Raw genomic sequence first — 22,153 nt, 5'->3', positions numbered from 1 at the left:
CATCTACCCAGCTTGGTTCCATAACCCTCAATACCCTTGCCTAACAAAACTCTATCAACCTCAGTTTTGAAATTTTCATTTGTCCGAGCCTCAACAGCTTTTTGGGGGAGAGTTCCAGATTTCCACTATCCATTTGTGTGAAGAGGTGCTTTCATAACATCACCCCTGAACAGTCTAGCTCTAGTTTTAAGGTTCTGCCCCCTTGTTCTGCACTCCCTCACCAGAGGAAATAGTTTCTCTATATCTACCCGATCAACTCCTTTGATCACCATAAACCCCTCAAATAGATCACCCCTTCATCTTCTATATTCAAGGGAATACAAAACTAGTCTATGCAACCTGTCCTCATAACTTAACTGTTTTAGGCCTATGAAAGATTCTAAAGACATATGGCCTAGAAATTCAGTTGTTTGCGGAAGCCACTAGCGCCTTAGGAGGAGGAGATGTGGGGCGCTAGGCGGCTAGCGGCCGGGCGCAGCGCGATCTGCGCCTCTCCCCAACTTCAGTAAAGATTTAGCGGCGGCGCAAAGCCTTTGCGCGCGCTCAGCTGCGCGCGCAGATCCTGACGTCATTTCATCGTGCAACGCCCTTTGTGCGCCCCAAACCGGAAATTCAGTGGCGCCGGCCTATTGTGCGCCTGGCGTCCCTAGCGACTGGTGGAGGGGAACGGTTCCCAGTCGCTGCGGGGTGCGGGGGGCGCTAATTAAAGGGCACTCCTCCTGCAGTAGAAATGGCAGCCATTTTGCATCACTCCTTCTTTGTGAGAGACGGATCTTTGCAGAGAGACAAAGGTAGAGAGCTTTCTGGTTTGGCTCAACACTCGCACAAGTACTTGTGGCTTCAGGCCACAGCTTTGCACTTGTCTTTAGCTTCAGAGCCATAGCATTGACTGGAAACATATAATGGGGGCTGCAATGGGTGCAAACGTTGGCCTACTCCATAGTCCTGGGCGTTGTCCAGATCAAGCAGCAGTGGTCAGGCCTTGCTTCAGGGCTGCAGTGTGCAGGGCGTGGCAGGCAAACAAATCCACCCTCCCCCTTTAAGAGCTCACCGGCGCCAGAGTGTCTGCCGTCAATCAGCAACTCGCCGCACCTGCGCTGCGCCCGCCCTCGGGGCTTTCGCCCCGGGCCGCCGGCTTAGCGCCTAATGATAGTCGTGCATTGCCTGTTTTAGCGCAGCAGCAACCTCTTGGGGCGATGCCACTGAATATCGGCGAAGGTGGCGCGAAGTTGCGCCGGGCGCAAACTTTAGCGGCCGCCCGGCTGTAGCGCCCCAAACATGGCTATACTGAATTTCTAGGCCATAATCTGATGCCTCATATCAGGAATCATGTTTATTCTTATTACCAAGGGTAACGCCGAGGTCAGCTTATGAAACAAAGCAAAGTTAAAGCTAAGGGTATAGTTTGTGATATTTTCCAATACTTTTCTTTTGTTCGCACCTAGATTGCAATTTCTGTAAGCAGGCCAAGTCTCTTATGACCTGAAAACTGTGTCTTTATTCACTGCCATGTATAGATTAATGTAGCCCATGTTTAAATTGAAGTAAATTGTTGGAAAATATGTGAAATGTCCAGCATGTTCCCCTGTCACCTCAGAGGGAGATAAATACCATACTGTAGGAGTTCTCAACTCCTAACAAAAGTACTGAGATTGAAACTAGCAGTTAACCAAATGTGGTTTAATGCACTGGTAAAAGTTACAAACAAAAACGCAGGAGAAACTCTAAACAGGTCTGTACAATACTTGGTTCCACAAGGACTGAAAGGACACGCCTCTCCCCTCTGACGTCATGATGTCATCACGTTTCCCGCCGTTGGGTACGTCACGTGACCTGCGTGATGACGTCATCGTGCTGGATCGACATTTTACCGAACCCGCGCTATTTATACAGAGCAAACATTTAAAGGTAACAAACCCCTGTTAAAGGCAATTATATACATTACTGCAAGAGTCTCTTGGTGGCTTTGCCACATACGCCCCCTGAGAATTGTCTTTAATAAGAAAAGCCAATCGCTGAGGAGGTCGGACGAGCCTGTTGGAACGACTCCTAAATTCCCGGAGAGGAAAACGCTGAGCAGGCGGTGAGCTGGCGGGTGGAGCGGCTCGGTCAGGGGCAGCAACAGCCGGTGGTCGGCCCCGGCGCGGCGGTTGAGCAGGCTTGACTGGCTGTTCTAGGTCCAGGTGCGCGGGCTTGAGGCGATCGACGGAGATGTGGTCCGGCCGGCCCCCGAGGTCGACCAAAAAACTCTTAGCCCCCGTCTGTAAAACCCGGAAGGGACCCGTATACGGAGGCCTGAGCGGGCTGCGGTGGGCGTCGTGACGAACAAACACAAATTTGGCCTTCATCAATTCTACTGGAATGTGGGAGGAAGGAAAACTGTGCTGCGACGTCGGTACCGGCCTGAAGCACTGGGCCGCTTCCCGGTGGGCTTCCCACTGGCTGGCCGCAGACCACGGCTGTGTAGGGGACGGCAGGAATTCACCTGGAACCCGGAGTGGCTGGCCGTAAACCATCTCCGCGGCAGAAGACTGCAGGTCCTCCTTCGGTGCCGTGCGCGACCCCAGCATAACCCAAGGTAGTTTATCGACCCATGCTGCGTCCAGGAGGCTGGCTCTGAGCGACGCCTTCAACGAACGGTGAAAATGCTCACACAACCCATTTGCCTGCGGGTGGTAGGCCGTGGTGCGATGGAGTGTGGTGCCTAAGGCCGAGGCCACCACGTTCCAAAGCTCAGATGAGAATTGCGGACCGCGGTCGGATGAAATACCCGTCGGAACTCCAAAGCGTGCTACCCATGACGAGATAAAGGCTCGAGCGACATCCGCTAAGGTGGTAGACATCAGGAGAACCGCCTCGGGCCATCTCGTGGTGCGATCGACCATCGTCAGAAGGTGCGTGAAACCCTGCGACGGCGGGAGTGGCCCCACAAGGTCGACGTGGACGTGGTCGAACCGGCGTTCCGGCACCTCGAAGGTGGCCAAGGGGGCCCTGACGTGTCATTGGACTTTGGCTCGTTGACAAACCACACAAATGTTCGCCCAGTCGCGGACGTCCTTACGCATCCCTCTCCATACGAATTTAGATGCCATCAACTTCTACGACACCCTCACACCAGGATGCGAAAGCCCGTGTATGACGTCGAAAACCGTCTGGCGCCAGGCAAATGGAACAATCGGACGGGGGTCCCCCAAGGAGACGTCACAGAGTAAAGCGGTGCCAGCCGAATGGAATAGCACATCCCTCGGCTGAAGGCTGGCGGAGTCGGAATGAAAGGCTTGAGTCTCCGGGTCGGCAGCTTGGTCGGCCGCCATGCGCGCATAATCAATTCCCGAGGCAGCACGGTGGCATAGTGATTAGCACTGTTGCCTCACAGCGCCAGGGACCCGGGTTCGAATCCGGCCTCGGGTGACTGTCTGTGTGGAGTTTGCACATTCTCCCCGTGTTTGCGTGGGTTTCCTCCAGGTGCTCCGGTTTCCTCCCACAGTCCAAAGATGTGCGGGTTAGGTTGATTGGCTATGATAAATTGACCCTTAGTGTTAGGGGGATTAAATACGTGGGGTTACGGGGGTAGGGTGGGATATGTGTTGGTGTAGGGGTTACGGGGATCGGGTGGGATATGTGTCGGTGCAGGCTCGATGGGCCGAAATGGCCTCTATCTGCACTGTGGGGTTTCTGTGATTCTATGAATTGAACGGCCTGGATGGTGGCGCGGGACAGGCAATCCACTACCATGTTGTCCTTCCCGGCCACGTGCCGGATGTCGGTGGTAAATTCGGAAATATATGTAAGCTGTCATTGCTGACAAGCTGACCACGGTTCGGCAGTCTTGGCCATCGTGAACGTGAGCTGTTTGTGGTCGACAAACGCAGTAAATTGGCGGCCCTCGAGCAGAAAACGAAAATGGCGAATGGCCAAAAACAACACCAACAGCTCCCTGTCAAATGTACTGTACTGGCGTTCGTGCCGTCGCAGCTGTCGGCTAAAAAACGCCAGTGGTTGCCACGTGCCGTCGACCCATTGCTCTTGGACGGCTCCAACGGCGTAGTCCGACGCGTCAGTTGTGAGGGTGATGGTGGCTCCTGGCAGGGGGGGTGCCAACATCGTCGCGTTCGCGAGGGCAGTCTTCGTGTCTCCAAAGGCGCGGTCCATCTCCGGCGTGCAAACCACGGGCTCCTTACCCGGCTTCCCTCTGAGGGCCTCGTAGAGCGGGGCCGCATTAGTTGCGCGGCCCTGGGAACAAAACGATGGTAAAAATTTACCATAACCAGGAACTCCTGGAGCGCCTTCACGGACTGCGGCCGTGGGAAAGCCGCGATCACCTCCACCTTGGCCCGAAGCGGCATGGCCCCCTCTGAAGTGATGCGGTGGCCTAGGAAGTCGAGCTGCTGCAGGCCGAATTGGCATTTGGCCGGGTTGACAATGAGGCCGTGCTGCTGAAGGCGACGAAAGAGGATGCGCAGGTGCTGGAGATGTTCTTCCTTTGTGGCGCTGGCGATCAGTATGTCACCCAGATAGACGAACAAAAATTTGAGATCCCGCAGCACTGAATCCATCAGGCGCTGGAATGCCTGCGCCGCGTTTTTAAGTCCAAACGGCATGCGGAGGAACTCAAACAGGCCAAAAGGAGTGATGACTGCTGTCTTTTGGACGTCCTGGAGATGCACCTGTACCTGATGGTACCCATGGACGAGGTCGACTTTGGAGAAAACCGAAGGCCCCGCCAGATGTGCGGAGAAATCTTGTATGTCGGGAGTCGTGACATCGTTGAGGCGACGGTAGTCACCGCAGGGCCGCCATCCACCCCCGGGCTTGGGGACGATGTGGAGAGGTGAAGACCAGGGACTATTCGACCGGCGAATAATCCCCAACCTCTCCATCACGGCGAACTCTGCCTTAGCAGCCGCGAGCTTACTGGGCTCGAGCCGCCGTGCCCTGGCGTAGATGGGAGAGCCGGTCATCGTTATATGGTGCTCCACCCCATGTTTGGCAGTCGAAGCCGAAAAGATGGGCTTGGTCAGCTCGGGAAAGTCCCCAAGGAGGCGGGAGAAGTCATCGGGAGGTGGCCGAGCACAGGAGACCGAGTGCGGCGCGACCGTGCCGCGTACACATGGAATACAGTCGAACGTGGCGGCGTGAACGAGCCGACGATTTTTTAAATCAACCAGCAGGCTGTTGGCGCATAAAAAGTCGGCGCCTAGGAGTGCCTGTGAGATGCTGGCAGTGACGAAATCCCATATAAAACGTTGGCCACCGAAGCAGATCTGGACTCGACAGGTCCCGAAAGTACGAATCACGCCCCCGTTGGCAGCTTGGAGGGGAGAACCCCGCCTGCCAGACCGAAGGTCGAGGACCAACGCGGGAAGGATGCTGCATTGCGCCCGTGTCGCACAAAAAACGACGGCCCGAGATGGAGTTGGTTAAATAAAGTAATTTCCCGGAATCGCCGACCGCCATCATGGCTGCGGGGCACACCCCAGATCCGGTGCTCTTGACGCGCAGGGGTCTGTTCGTTGCTTTGGGCGCGAAACTGCAAAGCGGACGGCAGCATCCGGCCTTCACGCCAAACCGAGCGTGGTAATAGCAGAAACCGGTTGGAGGAGGCGTCGAGGCAGGGCCCTTTGGGGCGGGACGTCCCGCAATGGCGCAGTGTTGCTGTTGGACCGCGTATATTTTATCCGCCTCTTCGGCGAGCACAATACAATCCCCGGCGTCCGATCTGGCGAGGGCCGCCTGCACCTGTTCGGGCAGTTGAGTGAGGAACAGTTCGCGGAACAGGAAACATTGCGGCTCTGACCCCAGGAGAGTGAGCATCTGGCTCATCAACTCCAAAGGTTTGGAGTCACCCAACCCGGGCAGCATGAGTAGGCGGCGTGCGCGCTCTGCCTTCGTAAGGCCGAATACCTGCATGAGGCGAGCCTTAATGGCGACGTACTTGTCGGTAGCCGGGGGGTTTTCCAGTAGGCTGATGATCCTCGACGCCGTTGAGCTGTCAAGTGCGGAGACCACATAAAGATAACGGGTCTGATCCTGCACAACATGGTGGAGCTCGAACTGCGCCTCCGCTTGCACGAACCAGGAGGCCGCCTGTTGTTCCCAAAATTGGGGGAGCTTCAAAGCCACTGCGTTGGCTTCCATCATGGCCTGTGTTCCGTTTCCACCGCGAAAAACGTCCGCGAGGATTCGGGGTCACCAATGTCCTAACAAAAGTACTGAGATTGAAACTAGCAGTTAACCAAACGTGGTTTAATGCACTGGTAAAAGATACAAACAAAAACACAGGAGAAACTCTAAACAGGTCTGTACAATACTTGGTTCCACGAGGACTGAAAGGACACGCCTCTCCCCTCTGACGTCATGACGTCATCACCTTTCCCGCTGTTGGGTATGTCACGTGACCTGCGTGATGACGTCATCGCGCTGGATCGACATTTTACCAAACCCGCGCTATTTATAGAGAGCAAACATTTAAAGGTAACAAACCCCTGTTAAAGGCAATTATATACATTACTGCAAGAGTCTCTTGGTGGCTTTGCCACAATACCACTGGACCACTGTGTACAGGCTAAACCTACTATTTTTTTTACAGAAAAATAATATACAGGACTAGAAAGGTAGGCAAAATACCATTCAATTGAAACCTTTTTCAAGCCAGAAAAATAACTTTATCTTAACTGATTTGGAGACAAAAGCCATTTGGTCTTTTCTGTGGACTATCTGCTTTTTGAAAATTCCTGTGATTATCACCGATGGTTAAATTGTTTTACATTTTTTTTTCTCTTGGTGAATTTACTTTTTTTTGCTAAATGTTGCCTGAGAACTGTGCTTTGTGTTCCTGGTTACCTGCTGTCACTGAGGGCATGAAAATGTGTGCTCCATGATTATTCTGCCCTCGCAACGCGTGGCTATGCAGAGCTAGACAGATAGCGAACAACTTGATATCTTCCAATAAAATCACAAGGCTTGACTTTTCTTGTAACGCTTTATTGAAAGATTCTTATTATTGTAAAACTGAAATACAACACAGAAATGGAAGCACACATTAGTATACAAACGCATAACTGATATGTATACACAAATTTAGGTACGCCTGAGCAACACAGTACATTTGGCAATGAATATACATTTAGCAGACTGGAAGGCACTCTCTTTAAATTAGCCCTGTACATAGTTTATCAAAATACGGCTGCTAGTTAACCAGCTAGACAGAGAAAGGTTACAACTAAACATTTTCTACAACATGCAGTGTACGCTAATCATCTATAGCATCCTAAAATACTTACAGACAAACAATTTCCAAGACTCAAGCATGGGGACAATACAACTGAGGAGCACCGTGGCGCAGGTCCTGTTCCGGCGAAGGCTCCACGAGGAATGAGCTCACAGTCCCGTGGGGAGCGTGATGACCTCATCGCGCTCGGGGTTGTGACGCCATCACGTTTGCCGGTCGTTGTGTCGCTGGCCGTTGGGACCGAAGTCGAGAGCGGGAGCTGGGGGCCAGGCTGAGCCGGTGCATGCCGCGGGAGCGAAGATAGCGTCGCTCCCAGCGGCTGGTAGATGCGGCTGAAGACGCTAGGCCGGGCTGTGCCGGCTGCCTTTCTGGAGGGCCGAGTCGGGCCGGCAGCTGCCTCACGCACGTCACGTCGTACGTGATGTGACGTCAGCACGCTAAGGCACGTCTTAAAGGGGCAATGGCCCTAAAGGGTAAGTTAAAGGGGCAACGGCCCTAACAGGTAAGTTATACATATATAAGTAGGTTATGTACATACAGTAAGGTTAAGTTAGAGGGAGAGACAGCACACTCCCCGCTTGGTACAATTCCCTTTGTACCACTACAGATACAAAATAAACCTGAAGAAAACGTCCTTTGGCTGCAACATACTCAGAGTCCGTTCTCTAGGTTTCTTCAGAAAGGAGGACTACGATCTCTGTGACTGGCCTCAGAAACACTTTGACAGTCCCCTCCTTGACGATCTTCACCTCCACCTTGCGGACCCTCTTGTCCCTGCTCGGCAGAGTTTTGACGACCAGTCCCACTGGCCATTCGTTTCTGTGTGCTTGGCTGTCTTTCAGCAAGACGACATCTCTCACTTTGACATTTGGCTTGTCTTCTGTCCATTTCCTACGGCTCTGTAGGGTGGACAAATACTCTCCTCTCCATCTCTTCCAAGAAGTGTCTGCAAGACACTGTACTTGCTTCCACTGCTTCCCGTGCAGCTCGGCCATGTCGAAGTTTCCAGAGGGAGCTGAAATAGCACTCATCTTTTGAGTCAGGAGCATCGCTGGGGTGAGGACTGCAGGCATGTCTGGGTCGGTGGACACCGGCACCAGGGTTCTCCTGAGCGAGCAGAGGCGCCCCGCGGCCTGCTCCCCTACTCGGAAGACGGCGTCCAGGAGAGTGAAACGGCAGGGGTGCCACCCAGCTGTGTCCATCGTCCTTGGACCTTTCGAACGCTGAGCATCCTAGGCCATCTGTGCTCACAGTGGGGCCTGCCTCTTCCTCACAGGCAGAGGAGGTTGACCTATGATGCTGCGTCATGTCATCGTAGTCCTCCTTTACCTGAATCCTGTTTGGGCCTGGGCTGAGACAGGATGTGCGACCGTTGTGCAACACGTTTGCTTTATAGACGCTGACATCCGCTGGTTTGTGGTCTGTTCCCAGGCAAACTCCACCCACGAGGACCCATCCCAAGTCAAGCCGCTGTGCATAAGGAGCATCGTGGGGCCCGTTGATATGCTCACGCACCTTGTGCACCCTTAAGATGTCTCTTCCCAAGAGCAGGAGGATTGGAGCGTCCGGGTCCACAGCTGGAATCTTGTCGGCAATTGGCTGTAGGTGGGGCTGATGGCGTGCGACCTCTGGGGAGGGGATTTCCGTCCTATCCTCTGGCATCATGTCGCACTCAATCAAGGTGGGGAGGGGAAGCTGTAGTTTCCCATCCATGGACTCGATCATGAAGTTCCCAACTCTCCTACCCGTAGTCTCTGTTGTCCCTGCACAGGTTTTTAGCATGTACGGAGCGGCGCTGGCCTTGACTTCAAAGAGATTGAAGAATTCTGTCTTCGCTAGAGACTTGTTACTTTGCTCATCGAGCACTGCATACATTTTGATTGCCTTCTCCTTTCTCCCTGCAGGATATGCTTTAACCAAGCAGATTTTGGTGCATGAGCGTGGGCTGCTTGCATTTCCACAAACCTCTGTACACTTGGAGGTGACTGAAGATGTGCTTTCGCTTTGCTCCCCGCTATCCTCTTTGTCAACCGCGGCACTCTCGGTGGTTGACGGAGGAGGACCTGGATGGAGGGCTGCGATGTGTTTTTCGCTGTTGCACTCAGAGCACTTGATTGTCGCCTTGCAGTCTTTTGCCATGTGCATAGTCAACCCACAACACCTGAAGCAGATGCGGTTCTCTCTCAGGTATGATGTGCGCTCATCAATAGGCTTGTCTCTAAAGCTTCGACACTTTTTGAGTGGGTGGGGCTTCTTGTGTATTGGACACTGACGATCCGGGTCATCCACTTCATTCCCAGCAGAACTGGATTGGTTGACTGAGGGTTCGGCTGGAACATCTGTTTTGTGCACACTCACAGAGGCTTTATTGCTGTACTTTGTGGATTTCTCTGTTCTCGAAGGAGCGTAACTGCTGGAGGTGGAGAAAGTGAAACTTGGATCATTCCTCACCTTTGCCTGTTGTTGGACGAATCTGGAGAAGAGAGAGAAGGGGGGAAATGCCACTCCATTGTCCTCCTTGTACTTGGATCCCTTAGCTATCCATTTCTCTTGAAGGTTGTGGGGGAGCTTTTCCACTATTGGGTTTACCCCACGAGCTGTATCCAAATACGAGAGGCCGGTCAGGTAACCTTCTCCCTTGGCACACTCCAGTTCGAGGAGAATGTCGCCCAGTTCTCGGAGCTCGACATTATCTTCGTTGGTTAGCTTCGGAAAGTCCTCAATCTTCTTGAGCAGTGCGTGTTCGATGACTTCTGGTGTCCCATAACAGTCTTCGAGACGTTGCCAAACCAGGTTGAGGCCTGCTGTGGGATTGCTGACGAGCGCTGAGCGAATTCTCTTCGCCTGTTTGGACGACTCAGCTCCGAGCCACTTTGTCATCAGGTCTAGTTCTTCTCTGGCTGACAGATTCAAATCCTTGGTGGTACTCAGGAAGGACGCTTTCCATGACCAATAATTTTCGGGACGGTCATCAAATTCTAGGAGGCCTGAACTTAACAATTCTCGACGGGTAAGGTACCTTGCGAGGTCTTGTGCACCTTGTGGCTCGGGTGAGGACTGCTTGGCTGGATTGGCCGGGTGTTGTGGAGGTCTCTGCAGGTGAGTCTTACTTGTTTCTTCTCTTTTAAGCTCAGTGTCTCCGAAAACGGGCCGTTTGTTGCTGTGGTGAGTGGCTGGTTCTACGTCGAGATACCTGAATGTTTCCTTTGAGAACAATTTGGAGTGCTGTTGGACATACTCACTTGTACGTTGCACTGGACTGAGGGGCTGTTCCAGATCATATGTTTCTTGGCTGGGCTCCCCGCTTTCGCTCTCCTCGCCTTCTTCATAAGCTGCGGCTTCGGCTTTAGCGGCAGCGGCAGGTCTCTGGCTTTGGAGAATGTGGAGAATGGCAGCGAGATCAGCTCTCTGCTTCATCACACTAGCTTCTTGTTCAGCAAGGGCCAATTGAGCCTGGGCAGCTTCTGCCTTGGCACGTGCTTTGGCGGCTGCAGAAGCTATCGATGACGACGGTCTGCTGGACTGCCGAGATGATCTAGAGGATACTTTAGAGGACTGTGACTTGGCATCGTTTGCTAGGAGAGGCTCATGCTTCTCGCTTGACTGGTCGACGTCCTCCATGGTATATTGTCTTCCCGAGCGTAGACTCATGATAGCTGAGTGGTATCTTCCTGTGCTTGAGCCCGCTGTGCTGTTGTCTTTTTACTATTCTGCCCTCGCAACGCGTGGCTATGCAGAGCTAGACAGACAGCGAACAACTTGATATCTTCCAATAAAATCACAAGGCTTGACTTTTCTTGTAACGCTTTACTGAAAGATTCTTATTATTGTAAAACTGAAATACAACACAGAAATGGAAGCACACATTAGTATACAAACGCATAACTGATATGTATACACAAATTTAGGTACGCCTGAGCAACACAGTACATTTGGCAATGAATATACATTTAGCAGACTGGAAGGCACTCTCTTTAAATTAGCCCTGTACATAGTGTATCAAAATACGGCTGCTAGTTAACCAGCTAGACAGAGAAAGGTTACAACTAAACATTTTCTACAACATGCAGTGTACGCTAATCATCTATAGCATCCTAAAATACTTACAGACAAACAATTTCCAAGACTCAAGCATGGGGACAATACAACTGAGGAGCACCGTGGCGCAGGTCCTGTTCCGGCGGAGGCTCCACGAGGAATGAGCTCGCAGTCCCGTGGGGAGCGTGATGACCTCATCGCGCTCGGGGTTGTGACGTCATCACATTTGCCGGTCGTTGCGTCGCTGGCCGTTGGGACCGAAGTCGGGAGCGGGAGCTGGGGGCCAGGCTGAGCCGGTGCTTGCCGCGGGAGCGGAAGATAGCGTCGCTCCCGGCGGCTGGTAGATGCGGCCGAAGACGCTAGGCCGGGCTGTGCCGGCTGCCTTTCTGGAGGGCCGAGTCGGGCCGGCAGCTGCCTCACGCACGTCACGTCGTACGTGACGTGACGTCAGCACGCTAAGGCACGTCTTAAAGGGGCAATGGCCCTAAAGGGTAAGTTAAAGGGGCAACGGCCCTAACAGGTAAGTTATACATATATAAGTAGGTTATGTACATACAGTAAGGTTAAGTTAGAGGGAGAGACAGCACAATGATCTCAGCATAAGTTCCAGGATGCACCTACCAGGCACCTCTACAGCCCACCCTGGTCAGGGGGACATTAAGGGTGTCACTAAGGTGCATTTTAGACATCCACGACATCAGGGGAGGCTGGATATGCGGTGCTGTCCCAGGGCCACCCAATTTAAAGGTTTTTTCCCCATGGGCCATCAGCTCCCTTTACCAGGCCCGATGAAGCCTCAAAGATTGCAGCCATTTTTTTTGGAGTTCCAGCCCATGATGCAGGCCTTGAGCCCAAGGCAGGCCCTACTTCTACTTGCCAGGAGGCTGGTACACCTTTTTTCACCCAGTGTACCAGCAACCTGGTAAATTCCAGGAAGGGGCTGAGAAAAATCCCAGCCTGGGAGTTCTCTCTTCTGGCCTTAACCTCTATGACACAAGAGGCCGTATTTGTAGTGGAGAGTGTGAGGGCAGAAGTCCTGTCCCAGATAGGTCCCCCTGGAAACTTGAGACAGAGGCCATGATTTTGCCGGCGTTCAGAGGGCGGGTTTGGAAGTGAGTCAGGAGTTAAAATCCAAATGATTGACGGCAGGTTGCGAACCCGCCGCTATCCCGCCCCCACGCGACTTTCCAAAGTGTCGAGTCTGCGACTCCCGATCAGACCTGACACCAAGCGGCGGGAGAGGCAGTTAAGGTAATTGTTAACTATCTGCTTAATCCTATTTTGCCAGGCTTTTTCTATTTTGCCACAGTTTCAGCATGTTCCACGTCGTTCGACAAATACGCCAGCTGATTGTGCCGGCTTCAGCAACTAGCTGAATAGTTGACAGCTGCAACTGTAGAATTAAAGCTTCCTGCAACATCAGTTCAATTTCAAATGCCAGAACTTACTGTTTTCAGAATTTGGAAGACATTTTTCAGGTGCATTGAAGTTGTAAGTGTTTGTTCTGAGATCTACATGCACTGTGACCTCTCTCCACATTGACTGAGCACTTATAACATCTCTTCCTCAACTGACATATAGACCAGCAGAATGGGAAGCAATTATATCCTGTCATCCTCAGATTCGAAGGAAGAGCAGCCGTGGCAGCAGCAGAACCAGGCACTCCAGCAGCAGCAACAGCAGGAGCGCCAACCTTCTCCTCAGCCACCTGATGATGCACAGAGCAGAGGGCATCAGCAGCAGGGCTGCACATCGCCGCAGGAGATACCCCCAACACAGGGTTTACAGGCAGAGGATGACCTCCCTCAACATGAGTGAGCAGCAGTGCCAAAGGAGGCTGAGACTTTCGTGCGAGGTTGTTGCTGCCATCTGCACAATGCTGCACCAACACCTGCAGCCCAGAGGAGCAGCTAGACACCACTTACCAGTGGCTGTCAATGTCACCACCGTCCTCAACTTCTTTGCTTCAGGGTCCTTCCAGGGATCAGCAGCAGACATCAGTGGCATCTCCCAGTCGGCCGCACACAGTTGCATCACGCAGGTTACTGATGCCCCATTTGATAAGTCGCACAATTACATCCACTTCCCAATGGATGAAGCAAGGGTTACGGTGCGGGCGGTTGGGTTTTCCAATCTGGCAGGCTTCCCTTGGTGCAGGGCATCATTGACAGCACCCATGCGGCCATCAGGGCACCCCATAACAACTCAACTGTGTTTGTGAACCACAAGGGCTTCCACTCCCTTAACGTCCAACTGGTTTGTAACCACAGGACGAACATTATGAATGTTTGCGCATAAATAAAGATGACAAACTTAACTTTGTATTATATCAAAACACCCAAGTGAGTACCCTTGTAACTATTTGTGTGTGATTTTTCTCTTACGCATGCTTCTACGTGGTGCTTCCCCTGTGGGTTCAGCAGATGTAGAGGCAGCTTGCTCACTTCCCTGCTGCACCTGCTTAGACGCCTTTGGTGGGCATCATCTGGGTTTGGGTGCCTGGGAGGGCTCTGCAACAATCTGCTCCTCCTGCGGTTGTGCAGGGGCTGAGACAGCCATCTCAGTTGGGTGAGGAATCTGGGGCTCTGACTGAGGGCTCTGCAGTAGCATGGGAGTGTGCGCACTTGGAGAGGAGCCCCCACTTCCTTGTTGTCGACCACCAACGTCTCTCTCATGGGTCACCCGCACTTTACTGCTAGTAAGTAGCTGGAGAGCACCTTGCTGCACATCAGTGAGGCCATGAGGACCCATTTCTGTGCTGACATTCCTCATATCAAGGACGTCCATGAAACACTGGTTTCTCTCCTCAATAGATGCCCATCTATCCTCCATAGATGACCATCTATTTAGAAGAGTCACAATGTTCATTTGAGTCTGGCGATTTATGCCCTCCATGAAGGTTGCCATTCTTTCCATGGCGGTACCTACATTCGCCATTGCGTGCACCACGGCATTGCTCATGTTTGACATGGACTCCTCCATTCTTTGCACATTCGCAGTTACCATGGTAGCAAGCCCTGTCAGAGCATCCTGCACTTGTTCCTGAAGTTCCAGCTTTCCTCTCTTTCTGGGTAGTCCCAGAGGCACAGTGTCTACATGCAGCTGAGCAGAGCTAGGAGCATCCTGTGGCCTCCGATGAGGACTCTCCACTGCTGTCCCTGTCTCCACCATCTGCTGATGCTCACTTGTGAGCTGTGATACACCAGGTGACAACACTACTCTATGTCGCAAAGGACCCGCCGAGGTGTGTGTTTCTGCGCTGGTGCTGGGTGCACTGATTTCTGATGACACTGCTCCCTCAGAGGCTGCAGGTTCCTCTGAGGAGTCATCTAACTCTTCCTCCTGGACAGTGGGGCTTTCGATGGTCCTGTGGGGGAGTAAAGGCATGAGTTAGACATGTGATATTTAGGTAGCAGACACATCATATTGTGCAGATGATCAGAAGTCAATCTCTATGAAAATCAGATGCCACATCAGTCACTAAGCTAAATGAGAGGGTTGCAAATGGGAAGCAGATTGAAGGTAAGTGTGATGTTATACTCACTTTTGCTGAGCGTAGCAGATCATTGAACCTTTTTCGGCACTGGACCCAGGTGCGTGCACACAACGACCTAGCGCTTACCTCCTCAGCAATTTGCAGCCAGGCTGCCTTTGTCTGCTGAGGAGGCTTTCTCCCGTCATTGGGAGGGAACAGAATCTCCCTGCGCCCTCTTACCCCCTCCACAAGAGCATGGAGGGAGTCATCATCAAAGCAAGGAGCAGCCTTTGCTCTTGCTGCAGTCATCTTGCAAAGTCCAGGTATCAGGAGCATCAGAAAGTAAATGAAATCCAAAGGCTACATGGGCCCCTTAAATGCAGCTGAATCGAAGATGTCAGCAGAGGCGAGCAGCAGACCCGCAGCCACTGATTGGGAAGGGTAACTCGCACGGCAGGCTTAAGAAGCCCAATAAACTGAAAATCGTTATCTCAGTGCAGTTGAAACCGGCAGCGTGACTGGAACTCGCCAAACCATGAACCCAACGCGAACCCTCCTCCGCTGGGAAAATCCAGCCCAGAGACTGAGCCCAGAGGCACAGACTGAGCCCTGGCATATCCAAGTCCCAGTCTAATTCACTGGTCTGCCGCTGCACTGCCACCCAACTTATGTCAGCGGTGGGCTGGATGGCCACATTTCGGTGTGGATTATTGTGATTTAGCAGTTGAAGGGATCAGAGCTCAAGTTCTTTGCAGCGTTCAGTTTTGAGGTTTGCAGTCAAATCCTAATTCTGGCTTTACTAATCAATATTTGCCTGTTGGCGTACTGAAATAGCTTTGGGCTCCTATGTATATCATAGGACTCTGATTTGCATAGATTAATGAGGCTCCCATCTGTTTCAGACAGGATGCCTAATTCCTGGTCTGCTCCAAAATCACAGCATGCTGGATGTCAGTCGGAATGGGATGATAAGTACTGCTTCGTGATATTGATCTTCCTTGTCCCATTCCCGCCAAAAATGGGGTGGTGATAAGACAAAAATTGTCGCTGATACTTGATTTTCTGTAAGTTTCGTAAAGCCTTTAATCTGTTGAGATTTTTATAAAGGAAAGCAAAATCAGGTTATGCTTTTCAAAATTTAAATTTGCAGTTTCACACTATTATGGTGAAACTTCGTATTACTGTCACCAGCACTTACACCGTCCATGCTTATCACAGACAGCCGCCTATATCATACCATAGGAGTCGATTTTAAAGGCGCCGCTTAAAATGTCTTAAGCACACAATTCAGTACTTACCGATTTAAAAGCTCCGCTAATTTCAGACAATGTCAAGTCTTCAAACAGCTTCAATCAGCTGTAAACACCTTTAACAACTATGGGAGACAGTGGAAAAGTGGTGACTTCAGGCAGCTTCATTCAGATGGTTTGCACGAACACGCCCGCTATATGTAGTGGGGGACTGCATCACCATGAAAATTTATGCATTTCTTGAACTTTCTACAAATTACCAATTTCATAATTTGAACTCATGCCTTCTGAATTGCGAGTTCGGTACCATAACCACAAGGCTAATGGCCCAGTAATTCCATTCCAAACACGTGAGTACGGTCGGGGTACTCACGCGTCTGGCCGGAGGAAATTCCGGTTTTCAGCATGCACAGCGCATGCGGGGAAAACCGGCATTTCCTGTCCTCTGTACGAAGGGGTTCAGAGGCACAGCACGTGCGACTGCACAGGCAGCGCGTGCGCAGTGAACTTCGTCGATTTCATTCATGGATTCAGTGAGGTTAAGTCCTTACAACTTACACATGAAAAAAGCATGTGTAAAGTTGCTCCAGAGGCTGCCGAGGAAGATATATTTTATTGTGGAGCTTCTGAAAGGCAATATTTTTGTTTGGGAAAGGGAGGAAAGTTATTTTAAGAAATGCTGAGGTAAGTTTTAAAGTTTAATTTTTTTTTTTAAACGGGTTTTCAGTACTGTAGGTAGAAGGAGCAATTGTGGCTGTGTGAATTGAATTTGCTGTGTTTATTAAATGTGAAAATGACTGTTCTAAAATGAGTAATGTAACATTTCCAACATTTTTAAGAAAGAAACTTTTCATCAGTAATATATTCTTTTAAGTAATTATGTATGTATGTCCGTATATATTCCTTTACGTATATGTATGTATGTATATATTCCTTTACTTATATGTATGAATGTATGTATTTAATTATGATTTTCCAATAAGTTATTTTCTCTGAAAGTCATAATTAAATACATACATTCATACACATAAGTAAAGGAATATATACATACATACATATACGCAAAGGAATATATACAGACATACATACATAATTACTTAAAAGAATATATTACTGATGAAAAGTTTCTTTCTTAAAAATGTTGGAGTCATTTTCACATTTAATAAACACAGCAAATTCAATTCACATAGCCACAATTGCTCCTTCTACCTACAGTACTGAAAACCCGTTTTAAAAAACAAAAATAAACTTTAAAACTAACCTCAGCATTTCTTAAAATAACTTTCCTCCCTTTCCCAAACAAAAATATTGCCTTTCAGAAGCTCCACGATAAAATATATCTTCCTCCGCAGCCTCTGGAGCAACTGTACTCATGCTTTTTTCATGTGTAAGTTGTAAGGACTTAACCTCACTGAAAGCAAGAATGAAACCGGCGAATTTTACTGCGCATGCGCTGCCTGTGCAGTCGCATGCGTTCTGCCTCTGAACCCCTTCGTTCAGAGGACAGGAAATGCCGGTTTTCCCCGCATGCGCTGAGCATGCTGAAAACCGGCATTTCCTCCGTCCAGACGCGTGAGTACCTCAACCGTACTCACGCGTTTGGAACGGAATTACTGGGCCAACATTTTACATGTCAATAAAATGAAAAATTTAACAATTGCACGATTTGCCCCCTCGCATCTGCGACTGAGGGTCCAAGGAGGTGCATTGCGCAAGAGGTCATCGTCGTACGTATCCTCACACTGTTCCCTTTCGGGAACTGTATGAAGTGGTGGAAGGATTTCTGGCCACGTTAACGCTCCTTCCGTGACCATAACCATCTTCATACCAGCCATTAGGGTGGTTAGTCCTATGGTGTGAGGGTTTTACGGGCTCCCACAACCCATCTGAGGGGGGGGGCCACCCACACACGCGGACGCAAGTATCCCGCTGGATGTCCACCCAGAATTTATAGTTGGAGCTCCGACTCCACTTGCCGGGACTGTCTGGAGCGGGGTTCGAAACCCTACTCCTTCTGGCCCAGCGGCGGGGATGCTTACCGCTACGCAAAAGGCCCACTCCGTGCAAAAGGTGACACCCATACGTTTCCTGCGTCTTTTCCCTCCCCGTGACTGGAGCCCTATGCTGCCACTTGAAAGACCAAGATATCATCTGTCCTTTTTGCGGTGCCTTGGACTTCTCATTACCAATGATGAGCAGGCGCTGCGCCTCCACCTCGTTGAGGAGATTGCTGAGGTCATCATCAGTTCAATTGTGAGTTCTTTTAATGCCGTGAATTGTGCTCATTCCAGCCATTTCATGTTGCTAATCGGAGTGGGCCTTTGGCGTAGCGGCAGGATCCCCGCCGCTGGGCCAGACGGGGTAGGGTTTCGAACCCCGCTCCAGACAGTCCCGGCAAGTGGAGTCGGAGCTCCGGCTCTAAATTCTGGGTTGACATCCAGTGGGATATTTGCATGTGTGGGTGGCCCCCCCTCCTCGTATAGCTTGTGGGAGCCCGTAAAACCCTCCCGCCATAGGACTAACCACCCTAATGGCTGGTACAAAGATGGTTACGGTCACGGAAGGAGCGTTAATCACGGCCATAAATCCTTCCACCACTTCATACAGTTCCCCAAAGGGAACAGTGTGAAGACACATATGACGACGACATTGCTAAATAAATAAATGGAATGAAAAAAATTCTTTCAGGGCTTTTAAAAGTCTTTAAATTGCTTTAATTCTGTTTAAAATTACTTCAGATTCTTCAAAATAATGTAAACGTTTTTAAAAGTTTATAAAAGTTACCAAAAGCTTCATAAAAATACCAAAAACCTATTTGAAATGCTGCTCTGCATGTAAAAATGCTTTGCAGCTTGTGAGAAACACTGGGGGCATGTCCTATTAAACTGAGACCTCAAGGAGCGTGTCTCAGTTGCACTGCGCGCTCCAGGCTTCGCGCTGGCTGCACTCCTGGGCGGCGTGATGTCAGACGCTGCCCGGGATTCTTCTGTTTCAAAAAGGAATTCCAGGCGTCCCTGGAGGTGAATGGCAGGCGCGTCGGGTAAGTGCAGATCGGGGGCTTGCACGTGCAGCAAGCCCCCGATCCGAATTTCTGCCCCAATATACCCATTGCATAAATGTTGGGCAGTGCACCAGGAGAATTCCCCTGCTCTATCTTCGAATAGTGCCATGGGATCATTTACATCCACTTGAGAGCACAGTCAAGGCCTCCGTTTAACATCTCAACTGAAAGACAGCACCTCCGACAGTGCAGCACTTGTTTAGTACTGTACTGAAGTAACAGCCTAGATTGTGTGTTCAAGTCTCGAGAGTGGGGCATGAAAATTTACAGAGAAGAGAGTGCTGTAATTGAGACAAGGCTGACACGTAGAATGGTTCCAGATTAGAAAAAAGCAGTATGAAACCAAAGATCAGATTTACACTTTGGCAAGAATGTACATTTTGTACTTTAGCATGAAATGACTGCGTTTTCTTCTGAGTTTTTAGATGCTGAATTGAAGCCCCCTGAAATTGTGAAGGGTGACGTGTGGAAGTGTTGCTTTAAGAGGGTGAAGAGAGTGCCCAGGTGGGCAAGGAAGAAATGTGTGGAGTTTAATTGCCTGCCATGCTGAGGATTTGGAACTTTTTGCTCCATGTTTCTGCAGTCTTAGGGGTGAGGGAGTTGGCACTTAGTGGCAATGCCACTTCTGATAGCATCAGTGATATTTCTAGCTAGCTTGGAGGCAGGAGTCTGTTCATCCTGCCTTCAGTGACCTCCAGAAGGGCTTGGAGGTCTGAATGAGTGAAGTTATGAGTTCTTCTCTGGTGTGTTGCCTTGCCCTCGGATCCAGGTGGTCCTTGACTGTTCATAAATCTGTAGAAGTATAATAAAATAAGAACATAAGAACGTAAGAAATAGGAGCTGGAGTAGGCCATTCGGCCCTTCGAGCCTGCTCCGCCATTCAATGAGATGATAGCTGATCTTCTGCCTCAACTCCATTCACCGGCCCTATCGCCATATCCCTTGATGCCCTTACTAGTCAGAATTCTATCGACTTCTATTTTGAATATACCCAATGACTGAGCCGCCACAGCCCTCTGGGGTAGAGAATTCCAAAGATTCACCACCCTCTATGTGAAGAAATTTCTTTTCATCTCAGTCCTGAATGGCCTACCCTTTATCCTGAGGCTGTGGCCCCTGGTTCTAGACTCCCCAGCCAAGGGAAACATTCTCCCAGCATCCAATAGGAGACCCATCATTTCAGCCTGTTCTTGCCCCATGGAACTTACCTCTTCCTATCTTGACTCTATCTTTTCTCGACTTGTCCAGTCTCTTCCCACCTACATCCACGACTCTTCGGACGCCCTCCACCACTTTAACAGTTTCCAGTTTCCTGGCCCCAACCGCTTCCTTTTCACCATGGATGTACAATCAATCTACAACTCCATCCCCCACCCGGATGGCCTGAGGGCGCTCCGCTTCTTCCTTGAACAGAGGCCCGACCAGTCCCCATCCACCACCACCCTCCTCCGCCTCGCTGAACTTGTTCTCACATTGAACAACTTCTCCTTTAACTCCACTCATTTCCTCCAAATCAAAGGTGTTGCCATGGGTACCCGCATGGGTCCTAGCTATGCCTGCCTTTTCGTGGGCTATGTGGAACAATTTTTGTTCCAGTCCTACTCAGGTCCCCTCCCTCACCTCTTTTTCCGATACATTGATGACTGTATTGGTACTGTTTCCTGCTCTCACCCCGAACTTGACAATTTAATTCACTTTGCCTCCAATTTCCACCCTTCCCTCACCTTCACATGGTCCATCACTGACTCTTCCCTTCCCTTCCTCGACTTCTCCGTCTCCATCTCTGGGGATAGGTTATCGACCAATATTCACTACAAGCCCACTGACTCCCACAGCTACCTGGACTACACTTCCTCCCACCCCGCTTCCTGTAAGGACTCTATTCCATTCTCCCAGTTTCTCCGTCTCCGCCGTATCTGCTCCGATGATGCCACCTTCCACACCAGTGCTTCAGACATGTCTTCTTTTTCCGCAACCGAGGATTCCCCTCTACCGTGGTTGACACTGCCCTCGACCGTGTCAGTTCTATCTCCCGCACTTCTGCCCTCACCCCTGCCCCTCCCTCCCGGAACCACGATAGGGTTCCCCTTGTCCTCACCTTTCATCCCACCAGCCTCCACATTCAATGGATCATCCTCCGGCATTTCCGCTACCTCCAAAGTGATCCCACCACCAAACGTATCTTCCCCTCCCCTCCCCTTTCAGCATTCCGTAGGGACCGGTCCCTCCGCGACACCCTAGTCCACTCCTCTATCACCCCAAACAGCCCTTCCCCTTCGCCTGGCACCTTCCCGTGCAAGCAGAGGAGATGTAACACCTGCCCCTATACCTCAGACCTTCCCACTGTCCAGGGCCCCAAACACCCCTTCCAGGTGAAACAGCGATTTACTTGTACTTCTCGCAATCTAATATACTGTATTCGCTGCTCACGATGCAGTCTCCTCTACATTGGGGAGACCAAACGCAGATTGGGTGATCGCTTTGCGGAACACCTCCGTTCAGTCCGTAAGGGTGACCCCGAGCTTCCGGTCGCCTGTCATTTTAATTCACCGCTCCATTCCCACTCGGACCTCACCGTCCTTGGCCTCTTGTATTGTTCCATGGAAGCTCAACGTAAACTCGAGGAACAGCAAATCATCTTCCGATTAGGCACTCTGCAGCCTTCCGGACTCAATATCAAGTTCAACAATTTCAGATCATAACCTCGGCCCCTATTACACATTTTTTCTTGTAATTTTTCCACTCCTTTCCCCCCCCCCCGGCTTTCCTTTTGTTTCTCTCTCACACCTGGCAGCTATCTCTTGCCCTGCCAGTACACTTTACACCTAATCTCAGCCTATTACCATCTCGTCTAGCTCTTTTGTTTCTTTCACTTCTTTTGTCCGATCACAGCCCTGCCTTCGATCTATTTTCTTTTCTTTCCAGTTTTGAAGAAGGGTTCGACCCAAAACGTCAACTCAAATTTCTCTCCACGGATGTAGCCTGACCTGCTGAGTTTTTCCAGCATTTTCTGTTGTTATTTCCACCCTATCAAGCCCTGTAATAACTTTGTATGCTTCAATGAGATCCCCTCTCCTTCACCTGAATTCAAGAGAATA

The sequence above is a fragment of the Somniosus microcephalus genome, chromosome 8 (genome assembly GCF_052327205.1).
Source record: "Somniosus microcephalus isolate GS21.2 chromosome 8, FLI_Smic_1.0, whole genome shotgun sequence".
Classification (NCBI taxonomy): Eukaryota; Metazoa; Chordata; class Chondrichthyes; order Squaliformes; family Somniosidae; genus Somniosus; species Somniosus microcephalus.
The sequence above is the reverse complement of the archived record's forward strand: the minus strand, read 5'-3'. Positions refer to the sequence as shown.